Source organism: Peromyscus californicus, unplaced genomic scaffold (assembly GCF_007827085.1).
Source record: "Peromyscus californicus insignis strain IS unplaced genomic scaffold, ASM782708v3 Scaffold_8__1_contigs__length_139910024, whole genome shotgun sequence".
NCBI classification, from domain to species: Eukaryota; Metazoa; Chordata; class Mammalia; order Rodentia; family Cricetidae; genus Peromyscus; species Peromyscus californicus.
Window position 1 is genome coordinate 19793603 of NW_026294606.1, and position 12784 is coordinate 19806386.

General features: G+C 47.5%; 1 non-coding gene across 1 annotated transcript; it reads right to left on the reverse strand.

Moving 5' to 3' along the window:
- Window positions 1-7970: 7970 nt before the first annotated feature.
- Window positions 7971-8051, reverse strand: Trnaa-agc (transfer RNA alanine (anticodon AGC)). The gene has a single exon. It is a non-coding gene; the product is annotated as a tRNA-Ala (tRNA).
- Between the last annotated feature and the right edge of the window lie 4733 nt (window positions 8052-12784).

Below are 12784 nucleotides of genomic sequence, written 5' to 3' on the forward strand. Positions count from 1 at the left end.
AATGGACCCTGACAGGGTACAGCCTAATGGTGATGAGATCAGAAGTCAGGAAACTGGGAATGCAGATTGTCCAATGTAGTGAAGTTACTTTCCTGTGTCTTGGTCCCTCATCTACTGAAGGTGACAGACTAGGTGTTCCTTTAAATCCTTTCTGACTCCAAGATTCAATTCTGTTGCCTTTCTTGGGAATATTTGCAGCCTAACAGACATCAACATTTTGTGTCCCTGGAAGATAATACATTGATTATAGAAATATATGCAGGTATATATCTTTGTATCTATGCAACTATCAGCTAATGGGTGTGTGATGCTGGGGAATCAAACTCAAGAGCTCTGCCTTTGTGAGGCATTGCCAGTCTGAGCTACTAAAACACAAACAAACGGCAAACAAAAAACAAGTAAAGGAATTGTCAGCCTGGCTTAAAAAATTAGGGAGATCTACTTTCCATTTCTGAGGTTCAGGGCTGCCTGCCTATGTCTACAATTTGCAGATATTGCTTTTGCTCTGGCTCACCTTTGACCTCAGGCAAAATTCCTTCCTTTTCAAGACAGTACCACAGTACCAGTAAGTAGTTCGCTCCTACCATGGGGGAGAATGGTTATAACTTCAGGTTCCTACCATTGGCTCTTACCTGAACTCCTGGAAGCAAATACTCAGTCATTAGTGTCCTGCTTCGGTTGATCACTGTGGCAGAGAGGGTGCATTATACTGACGGGGTGTCCTGGATAGTGTATCAGTCATGAGAGACAAGGCTAAGACACAGTAGTCAGCAAAGCCAAACTGTGACAATCCTTTTTGCTGGATGTACCTGTAATCCCAGTATCTCTGAGGCTGAGGCAGGGAATTCATGGGTTTGAGGCCAGCTTGGGTTACATAGGGAGATCCTGAAAACACACACATACATATACCCAAAACTGCTTGCCTTACAAATGTTGAGGATCAGCCGGGCGGTGGTGGCGCACGCCTTTAATCCCAGCACTCGGGAGGCAGAGCTAGGCGGATCTCTGTGAGTTCGAGGCCAGCCTGGACTACCAAGTGAGTTCCAGGAAAGGCGCAAAGCTACACAGAGAAACCCTGTCTCGAAAAACCAAAAAAAAAAAAAACAAAACAAAACAAAACAAAACAAATGTTGAGGATCTGAATTTGAAAATGTGAAGACCTGAGTCCAAATCCTCAGAATCCATGTAAAGCCAGGAGCTGTGAGATGGGAGACAGAAACTGGAGAATCCCTGGATGCTTAGAGAACAGCTACCTTGGTATATGCAGTAGCAAGACATTGTCTAAAACAATGTGGAAGACAAGGACCTGTCCCACAGTTGTCCTCTGACCTCAACACGCCTGAACTCAGGCATGGACCCATTTCTCTCTCTCTCTCTCTCTCTCTCTCTCTCTCTCTCTCTCTCTCTCTCTCTCTTTCTCTCTCTCTCTTTCACACACACACACACACACACACACACACACACAGAGTGGGAGGGAAATAATTTCAAGGTCAGGCTGGGCTACATGGTGAGATGCTGTGTCAAAAAATAAAAAGAGGGGGCTGGAGAGATGGTCCATCAGGGAAAAGCACTTTCCGTCAAGACTGAAGACCTGAATTTGATCCCCAGAACCCTCATAGTGGAAAGAGAGAACCGATTCCTGAAAGTTGTCCTCTGACCTTCACATGAGGTCACACACATACCAATACACAGTAAGTAAATAAACGTAAAATTTAAAAATTAAAAAAAAAAAAAAAGCAAAAGGAACAAAAGGTATCTCTTGCTCCTGGTTTTGGTTTTTGTTTATTTTGGTGTCAGGGACTGAACCTGGGGCCTCCCGCTCGCTAAACACATTCTCCACCAGGGTACCCCAGCCTTGTACACTTTTGATGCAGGTCAACAGGTCGGTTCAGGTCACAACGGTCACTCCCGACACCTGGCAGATTCAGGCCCGTCTCAGTGTGTGCCTTCACTATGACCCCAGAGGGGAAGAAAGCTGGAGGGACCTTCAGCCACAGCGACATGCTTCCACCTGCCAGCAGCAGACATCACTCCGCCCTCTGTTCATGGTGAACGCAAGTCAAGTGGCCTTGCCAGGCTCCGAGGGACTGAAAATGTCAAGCTGCAGCCTGGAAGGAGAGGGAGCTGAGTCAGTGAGCAGCAACGATGCCTGACACAGCTAGAATCCCGAGGCCAGAGAACCAGAGGATCTGGTGAAGGCACAATGCCCAGTCCAAGGACCTGAGACAAGGTGAACCGGCTCAGCTCAGCTCAAGCAGGAGACCGGGAGGAAGGGCAAAGGGCTCCCTTTCTGACTTTTGTTCTGCTCAAGCCCTCCACCGGTCGAGTGAAGTCTACCATGTTGGGGAGGACAGCCTCCTCCCAAGCCCCAGTGCATGGATTCAACTGCTAATCTTACCCAGAATTGCCCTCTCAGACACACCCAGAGATAATGTTTAATCTGGGCAGCCTGTGCTTCAGTCAGATTGAAATCTAGGGTCAACAGTCCCGATAGTAAAGTCCTGAAGAGAATCCAGGTCACTGGACTTCCAGGAAGGTGAATTTGCCACAACCCAGCCCACCCACCCCTGTTGTGTATGTAGTTCGGAAAGTTCACAGTACCTCTGGTTCACTGGTAAAACACCAGCCCCTCACACACAGAGCCCATTCGATCCCCAGCACTGCAACACAGGAAATCACGTTACTCTACTGCTAAGCTGCACTTCCAGGTCCCACTTATTATTATTATTATTATTATTATTATTACTATTGTTGTTTGTTGTTGTTATTATTATTATTAATTTTGTGGCTCCAGGGCCTTACTACATAGTCCAGGCTGGTCTGGCATTGAGATTCTCTTCCCTCAGTCTCTCAGTCGGATTAGAGGCATGGTCTACCACGTCAGCTATTATTACTACCACCAACCACTGTCCTTTGTTACTTTCACTGCTGGCTGGAACCTGCACCTCCAGGAAAGAGCACTACAGACGAGCCAGTCTCCAGCCCCATCAGTCTTTCTTAATGAGAAGACAGATGAGTCTTCAGAAGGCATTTGCAGTAATGTGTGGAGGTGAGCTTCTGCAACCAGGCTGACACTCCAGAGAAAGAGGCAGGATCGTGTGTTGGAGGCCAGCCTGGGATGCAGAGTGTGGCCCTGGGTAGCCTGATGACCTACCTCCCCCTGACTAAAAAACAATGATAAAAAACCTAAGTTCATGATTGCCTAGAGGAACACAGCCAGGAAAGTTCAATCACCTCATTTTTTTAATTAAGTTTTTCTCTCTACATTTATTTTATTTATTGGTGTGTGTGTGTGTGTGTGTGTGTGTGTGTGTGTGTGTGTGTGTGTGTGTGTGTGTGCCTATGTGTCACAGTGCTTGTGTGGAGTTGGGATGACTTGCAGGAGTCAGTTTTCGCCTTCCATTTGGTCAGGGCCGGGGATTGAACTCAGATCATCAGGCTTGGCAGCAAGTACCCCTTAGAGCTGAGCCACCTTACTGGCCCCACACTCCAGTTTAGATGCCCTGACGGGAAGGTGGACTTGGGGAAGTCCACCACAGACCCCTCCACTATTCGTTTGACGATCCCGGAAGCATTGGGGTGTGTTGCCAACTCGTGGCCCTGTCTGCTCCTGCTGAGTCAGAACGGTTGCTGGGTGCGGGTGCAGTTGATTTTGCATGTATACGGGCATCACCTGCCTCTTGGGTAAGGGCCGTGTGCTTTCTGCTTTGGTGGAGGGCATGGAGGAGGCCTGCGTCCCTTCGCAGCTCTGCTTCAGCAAGCATTTTCCCCTGATGGCTTCTCTGGAGCACGGCATCTGTTGAACCTCACCGGGATGTGGTGAGGACTAATTAGATAATGCCTGGAAAGCACTCTGAGCTCCTCGGAGATGGGCTCTCTGCATGCATTATTAATAGTGATGGGGCACCGTGTTCCCAAACATCGGATGGTGCCTACTTAAGCCCCTGGGGTAGGGTCAGGAAGGGCAGTGGGGGCTAGAGAGCAGAAGGGGCCTGTAGCCCCGGAGTGGGGCTTGGGTGTTGAGACTGAGGACAAGGACTGCTGTTAAAGGTGAAACACAGGATATCTCCTCAACAGGCTGTGCTGACCTGAACAGTGTAAGGGGGGCAAAGGGTAGTTCCTGTTAAACCGGTCTGCGGGAGCCCAGGAGGGAATCTGTCAGCCTGGGTCCCAGCCAGGCTGTCCTTCCCTTGGGGTTATTTCCAATCAGGAGACCATGCCAGCTCCCAGGGCCACTGCTGGAGCTGGCCAGCATTCCCCTGAGAATTCTCTCTGCTGACAAGTCAGCCCAGTTTTCCAAGGGAGGAGGGGAAGTGACCTTGTTGATTTGTCCCTCCCCTGTGCAAAGGTTGTGTGGGAAGTGTGCCATGCAGATTCTAGTGGCACCGGGTTGGTTACTAAAGGACTGATCTGGGGTCGTCTGATGTCAGGGGCCCAGAGTGTCTGCACATTAGAGGAGTCAGCCTGGAGAACTGGAACTCGGTTCCTGTTGACTGCCCAGGGAGGCAGGTGGTCTGGCAGCTGTCTGTCACCTAATAATGTATGAGGTCTGTTGGGTTGAATGTGTATGTCACACCCCAATCCGTGTTGAAGATCTAACCTACCTTACTTCCCTTTCCATTGCTGTGATAAAATATCCTGAAAAAGCACCTTAGAGAGAGGAAGTATTTATTTGGCTGCGAGTCCAGGTTATGTCTATCCTTTCAGGTAAGTTAAACCGACAGCGACTTGAGGCAGCTGTTCACATCACATCGGTGGGCAGGAGCAAAGAGAGAGCATATTTGTCCATGTTTGCTGTTCAACTCACTTTCTCCCCTTGTCCTGGCTGGTTTTATGTCAACTTGACACGAGCTAGAGTCATCTGAAAGGAGGGAACCTCAGTGGAGAAAAGTCCCCCCATAAGATCCAGCTGTAGGGTATTTTCTTAATTGGCGATTGGTAGGGGATGTGGAGGTCATGAAGGTGGGGCCTTCCTTGTGGGACTGGTACTCGGTGAGGAGACACAAGGCTCACTATCTCTGATACACAAAGACACAGTGAGCTGGTGGCTTCCTATTGTTCAGAAGGAGTTCCCTCACCAGAGTCAGAAGGTTCTGTCACCTTGGGCTGGGCTCCTAGCCTCCAGAACCATGAACAAATAAATTTCTACAACTTAAGTCACCTAGTCTGATACAGGTTGAACACCATTAATCCAAAAATCCCAAATCTGAAATCCAAAATCTGCAACCTTTAAAGTCCTGGTGTGATAGTATTAGTCTATATATATATATTATATATATTATATATATATAAATTTACACTGAGGCTGTGTTGTAAGTTGTATGTTAAACATGAATGAATTTTATGTTTAGACTTGGATTCCCCTCTTCAAGATATTTCATTGTATCTATCTAAATATTCCAAGGCTTGCTTGGCAGCAAATGACTTTAATCTCAGTACTCAGGAGTCAGAAGTAGACAGATCTCTGTGAGTTTCAGGCTAGCCTGGTCTACATAGCAAGCTCTAGGCCAGCCAGAGCTACACAGTCAGATCTTACCTAAAGTAAAAGAAATAAGACAAGAAATTAAAAAAAATTATTATGCTCCAACATTTGAAGAAAGAAGAACTTTAAAATACTTGTGGTCCCAAATATTTGATTTCATTTTATTTTATGTGTATGAATATTTTGCTTTCATGTGTGTCTATCTGTATGCTAGGTACATGCCTGGTGTCCTCAGAGGCCAGAAGAGGGTGTTGGATCCTCTGGTACTAGAGTTACATCTGGTTCTTAGCCTGATCCCTCTGAAAGACCAGACAGTGTGCTCTTAACCACTGAGCAATTGCTCCAGCCCCCAAATATTTGAAAGATGAGTTTTAAAACTTCGAGTGCTGTGTGTTTGTGTGTGTGTGTGTGTGTGTGTGTGTGTGTGTGTGTGTGTGTGTGTGTGCTCGTGCAGGTGACCACGGAAGTCAAAAGGGGGCCTTGAATCTCTTGGAGCTGGAGTTACAGATGCTTGTGAACTCCTCTCCAAGGTGGGTGCTGGGATCTAAACTCTGCCCCTCTGGTAGAGCAGTAAGTAAGTGCTCGCATGCATCTGCTGAGTCATCTCTCTAGCCTAGTCCCAAATACTATGGATAAGAATACTGGACCTGCATTGTTGTGATGGCAGCCCAAGTAGACACAACAACCTCCTGACACTGGAGGATGACACAGAATGTGCCCTTATTTTTGGTGGTTGGCAAGGTGGTTGCTGTTATTAGTTAAAATGGAATCATATTGGATGGACTAGGGTGGCTCTTAACCTTATGTGACTAGTGTCTTTTCAAGAGGAGAGACTTCGAGAGAGAGAAAAGGAGAGGGAGGAAAATATGAGAGTACTGGGAGAAGAAGGCTAAGTGACCACGGACCAGGGTGAGTAAGTAATGTGAAGCTCTTTCAAAGGTCACGAAGGAGTGATGGCAACATCAATTGTTAAGAGAAAGGCATGGGATTGGGGTATAACTTAGTGCAAGGTCCTGTGTTTCAACTCTAGTGCTAAAGGAAAAAAAAATAAAGAAAGTAAGAAAGAAACAAGGCTGTGCAGTGGTGGTGCACACCTTTAATCCCAGCACTCAGAGGCAGAGCCAGGAGGATCTCTGTGAGTTCGAGGCCAGCCTGGTCTACAGAGTGAGATCTGTAGGACAGGCACCAAGACTACACAGAGAAACCCTGTCTTGAACCCCCCCCCTCCCCGCCCAAAAAAAAGAGAAAACAGAAAATCAAAGGGCAGTGTATAGACTCTCTCCTAGAGTGCTGGATTTGGTATCTTGTGGCGGCTGCCCTAAGCAATTAATACTCAAGGGCCTAAGGGGTTTCCTTGTCTTTTTCATTTTTTTCCCCTTGTCTTCTGAAGCTGACCGCAAACACCTCCATTGCTGTAGAAAGCCAACGAACCCCAGCAACCTTAGCTCTCTTTGTTTCTGTTTGGGCCAGGTTGTGCCCTTGAACTCCCAGGTTCTCCCATTGAGGCCAGGCCTTCTGCTGCCAAGATCTAACACAAAAATGTTCAAAGGTACAGAAGAGCTTAGAAACCCAGAGGCTTGGGGTGAGTGGGCAGTGGCAAAGCCAAGCGGCCTTGCTGTTTGGAGAGCATTTCTGAATATCCTAAGTTTCAAGTCCGTCTTTCTCCTCGTGAATCATCCGGTGACATTTTTATTAGAGGACACCCGAACTCATCAAAGGTCAGGCTCATAAATTACCCCGGGAAACACAAGTTTAGTATGCATTAGTTTAAAAAAAAATCCCCATGAGTTAGGTGATCTGAAGGAGACGGTATTGAGACATCTTTGCCGGGCCTGTCACTGGCCATGAGGGGTAGACATTTGAGAGCTACCAGTCCCCCAATCCCATTCCCTACGATAATTCCAGATCACAGAGCCTCAGATAAGTAACTTTTAGGTGCATAAACTGTAGCTTCTGTTCATCATGTGTATGAACAAGCCCAATAAAATATATCATGTTACCAGAGCCTGTTGTACTCTGTTATTTAAACTAGTAATTAGGAGTCTTAATGCTGGCTTTCCTACAGCTGCCTAGCCACCAGCGTCCCCTTCCTGGTTCTGGGAGGGGGAGAAGTCTGGGCAAAGTTGACTGCAGACACCTGGCAAGATCTTAGGTTAGATTACCGTTTTTCAGAATAAGCTGAACATTCAGGTGACCTGAAGAGCAGAATCAATGTCTAGGAGGCCTGTTTTATATTATACCCTGACGCTTTACCTCCGGGGACTGGCACTCTTTTTTCCTATTTATAACAGTGAATCCCATCACGGGGTCCCACCCCTATGACCTCATCCAACCAGAATTACCTCCTAAAGGCCCCATCTCCAAACACTGTTAACACCTGATTATGAGGATTAAGTTTTCAGAATATGAACTTTAGGGGGACATATCTGAGCCACAGCAAAGGTGCATCCTTTTTTTTTTTTTTTTTTTTTTTTTTTTTTTTTTTTTTTTTTGGAGCTGAGGATCGATCCCAGGACCTTGTGCTTGCTAGGCAAATGCTCTACCACTGAGCTAAATCCCCAACCCCAGAACACATTCTCTTTTGTTTGTTTGTTTTGTTTTTTTTGAGACAGGGTTTCTCTGTGTAGCTTTGTGCCTTTCCTGGAACTCGCTTTGGAGACCAGGCTGGCCTCGAACTCACAGAGATCCACCTGCCTCTGCCTCCTGAGTGCTGGGATTAAAGGCGTGCGCCACTACCGCCCGGCCAAAGGTGCATCCATTAGCACAGAGAGATTCTACCTATGTTTCCTTAACGATCCTTGTGCATCGCATTCAGGGCCATGGAATAACTGGTTGAATTCACCCCGAGAGCAGCCTCAGCTGAGATTTGAAGCTAAGCCAGCTTCATCTCAAAGGTCTGAGCACATGCTAACCCCCATCCAAATCAGTCTGTGATAACTGGTAGAAAGCTAGCTAAGGAAAGCTCAGAGGAGGAAGACCTTGATCCCGGTGGGGAAGACGGGGAAGATTCAGTGACCGAGATAGCACGTGAGTGGGCCTTTCAGAGGTAGAGGGACAAGGGAAGGGATTCTGAACCGAGAGGAAAAAGCCCAGCAAAGTGTCATAGTGGTTCAGTGTGGGGCGATATCTAGCATGACCGCTGTGAGGAACATGTGGTGGAGACAAGTCTTACAATGGTCATATTATCAAGGGCCCTGACTGCTGCCCACAGGGACCTGGGTTCATTCAGTTTAGTGAGGAGTGGTGATGAGAGGTGCTCTGTCTTGGGGACTAGTAAAATAAACCCCTTTAGGATGGGGGCTTTGGGAAGCAGGGCAGTAGATGTACTCAGAGAAAGGACATGGTCAGGGTGAGACTTGGACCTGAGAAATACGGGGTAGGGGCTAATGGGGTGAAAACGTGTGGGTACTGGAGGCAAACCAGAGCAGTGTGAGTGAAATAAAGGGACAGGGTAACCTAGAGACAGAAAAACTTGACATGGGGATGGGCCTCCCAGAAGCTTGGAGCTCTGGGTTCCATTCCTGAAAAGCAGAAAAAAAAAAAAAAGAGTGGTTATAAAAACTGTTAAGGGGCTAGCAAGACGGCTCAGGTAAAGGTGCTTGTGCACCAAGTCTGACTACCTCAGTTCCACAGTTCCATTCTCAGAATCTACATGGTGGAGAGAACAGACTCCCGAATTGTACTTTGAACTCTGCATGCACCTACACACATACATGCACACACATGCACACACACGCGCGCGCACACACACACACACACACACACACACACACACACACGCACACACACTAAATGGGAAAATTAAATTGCTTGCTCCTCGTATACTTTCACCTTCTTTTTTTTTTCCCTCCAAGACAGAGTTTCACTGTGTAGCCCTGGCTGTTCTGGAACTTGCTCTGTAGACCAGGCTGGCCTACAAACTCACAGAGATTTGCCTTCCTCTGTCTCCCAAGTGCTGGGATTAAAGGCATGTGCTACCACTGACCTACTTAACTTCTTCATATAGTCATTCTCCTAAAGATATTTTATAAGAACCAGTGAACAAGCCAGGCATGGTGGCACATGCCTTTAATCCCAGCACTGGGGAGGCAGAGCCAGGTGGATCTCTGTGAGTTCGAGGACAGCCTGGTCTACAGAGTGAGTTCCAGGAAAGGTGCAAAGTTACACAGAGAAACCCTGTCTCGAAAAACCAAAACCAAAACAAACAAACAAACAAAACACCCAACAACAACAACAACCCCCACCCCCCAAAAAAAACAAACCAGTGAACACTGAGGAAATATTTGGTCTAAAAACCTGATGGTCAGTTTTTGAGTGGAGCATTTCAGTTTCTGGTCTCCAGATCTTTTTCTGATTTCAAAACACTCAAGTGTACAGAATTTCATTGCAAACAAGTAATACAATTAAAATAGTCTATCCACAATAAAGTCTGAGAAATGAAGCATCTATCTTCCCCCGGGTCTATTGATTAAGATAAACTCTTCCGGTTCACCTTTCACTAGTGAAAACAACCAGCAGTTGTGGGTCAGTCAGGCTGTTTTCAATTTCAAGATCTCATGGCGATTTAAATAATAAATGCAATCTATTGGCTTGCTTCTACTGGAAAACCGCTGAGCCCAGGAAGGCTTCTTATATATAGCTTAGGAACATTGCTCCGGAGTCTGTTTACTTGATGGTCTCTCTGATGTCTGTGGCTCTGCTCATCCCACGTTCAACTCACCTCAGAGTCACAAGGTCGGTCACTGTGCTACACCCTTCCCTGCTCCTATCAGCTTGTCAAGGCGTCACTCACCCAGGGACTCCCTTCCCACAAGTCCCGATGGCATCTTAGAGCTCCGCAGGGGCTGGGAGATGCTCAGTTGGTCAAGGGCCAGCTGTACAAGCATAAGAATCCAAGTTTGGGTCTGTGCTATGCAGAGGTAGAACCGGTAAACCCAGAGCAGAGACAGGAGGATCCTTGTGTTGTGCTGTCCAGCCGGTTTAGCTAAATCTGTGAGCTCCAGGTCCTACTGAGAGATCCTGTCTCCAAATATTAGGTGGGCTGGGAGTGGTGGTACATGCTTTTAATCTCAGGACCTGGGAGGCAGAGACAGATGGGGTTCTGTGAATTTAAGGCTAGCCTGGTTCTACATGGTGAATTCAAGGACAGCCAGGGCTACACAGAGAGACCCTGCCTCAACAACTAAACAAAAACAAGACATCAAAAAACAAAATTATGCCGGGCGGTGGTGGCGCACGCCTTTAATCCCAGCACTCGGGAGGCAGAGCCAGGCGGATCTCTGTGAGTTCGAGGCCAGCCTGGGCTACCAAGTGAGTTCCAGGAGAGGCACAAAGCTACACAGAGAAACCCTGTCTCGAAAAACCAAAAAAAAAAAAACAAAATTATAAGGTAGGATGTGATTGCGAAAGGCACCCAATGTTGCCCTGTGGCCATACATGCACACACGCGCGCGCGCACACACACACACACACACACACACACACACACACACACACACATACACACACACACATGTGTACACACACACAAACACATGTACCTCATTCATGAACATGTACAGCCCCACCCCCACCCTCAATAAAAGTTGAGTCAATCTCCTGTCAGAGGAAGGTTAGGCAGATTGCCTTGCCTCACTGCATGTACTTTATTCTGACGTTGGTACCCAACAGCTACGATATGGGACCATAGGACAGGGATGGATGGGGAGCTGACCCTGGTTGTGGAATCCACAAAGTCTGACTGCCCCTTAATTGGCAGCGATTCCTCACAGCCTTTTCAGAAATACTGTGTGGTGATCTAGAGATGACAGCAGAAGAGGGGACTGGAGAGAGACAGAGAGAGAGAAAGAGAGAGAGAGACAGAGAGAGAGAATACTCAGACGCAGATACAGATGGCTGGAACTGAGTAACAACGGCCAGCTCTCCAACAACCTGAAGCGTCTGTGGGCAGACATGGAATGTCATCCTCATAAGGCTGGTTGAACCACTTGACCTTCCACACCCTCGCCCTCCTCCAGAGCTATAGGGCATCCCTCTAAGCCTCTCCAGTAGTCTCTCTCTCATTCTCTCTTTTCCCCAGAGTTTAAGTGTAGTCCACAGAGGCCTGGAGCTCGTGGCAGTCCTCTGCCTCTGTGCTAGGATTGCAGGCATGTGCGAGACACCCAGTATGGTATTCACTTTTCTTACGTTTATCTGAAGCACAAGCCTTGGGTTACTCCCTCTCTATACAACGAGAAATGGATCTTCCCTGGCACCTCCTTGAGAAAGATTGTGGGTGTTTAGTGTTCAACAGTGAGTGGGCTGGCCCTGACTTCTCCTTTAACCAGCCCCACAGCACCCTGCAAACAAATCCCAGGGAACCCACAAGTGTTCTGTTCTTCAGTTACTCACTCAACTTCACTCACCCACTCATATTTCAAGGACGCATCGAGTGCCTACCACACACCAGGCATTACTCTGCACACTGGGTTGACGGAAGTAAGTACAAGTCTTGCTGAGTGTGATGGCTCATGCCTGTACCTGGGGGTGGGGGTGGGGTGCTGATGTGGACCAGAGGGGTTGGAGGCTAGCCTGGGCTACACAGTGAGACCCTGTCTCAGAAAAAAACAAAACCCCAAACAAAAAAATAAATCTCGAAATTATCATCACTGGGAGTTTTCATAGTAGTAGAGAATGAAGTGTTAAATATATTTATATAATTAGTCAAGAAACTGTAATGCTATGAAGAAAATTAAAGCAGAAAGCATTCATGTCTCTTGTGGTACACTTAATAATCCCAGCGTGGAGGGAGCTCAAACGGGAGAATCATTGGTAGTTCAATGCCATTTTCAGCTTCATAGTGAGTTAAAGGCCAGTCTGGGAAACTTGAGAACTTGTCTTAAAAACAAACAAACAAACTGGTCGGGTGGTGGTGGTGGCGGCGGCGGCGGCGGCGGCGGCGGCGGCGGCGGCGGCGGCGGCGGCGGCGGCGGCGGCGCACGCCTTTAATCCCAGCACTCGGAAGGCAGAGCCAGGCAGATCTTTGTGAGTTCAGGCCAGACAGGTCTACATAGTGAGATCCACGAAAGGCACAAAGCTACACAGAGAAACCCTGTCTCAAAAAACCAAACCAAAACCAAAACCAAACAAACAAACAAAACCCAAACAACCTAACCAAACCAAAACCAAAACAACAAACCAAACAACCAGGAAAAGAAGTAGAAAGCAGAATCAACTGGGGAGGGCCTGAGGGAGCTGTTACTCTCCACAGGGCCGTGAGGCAAGTGCATACTTACTGAGGTAGAAGAAGTTCCAGGGCACCAC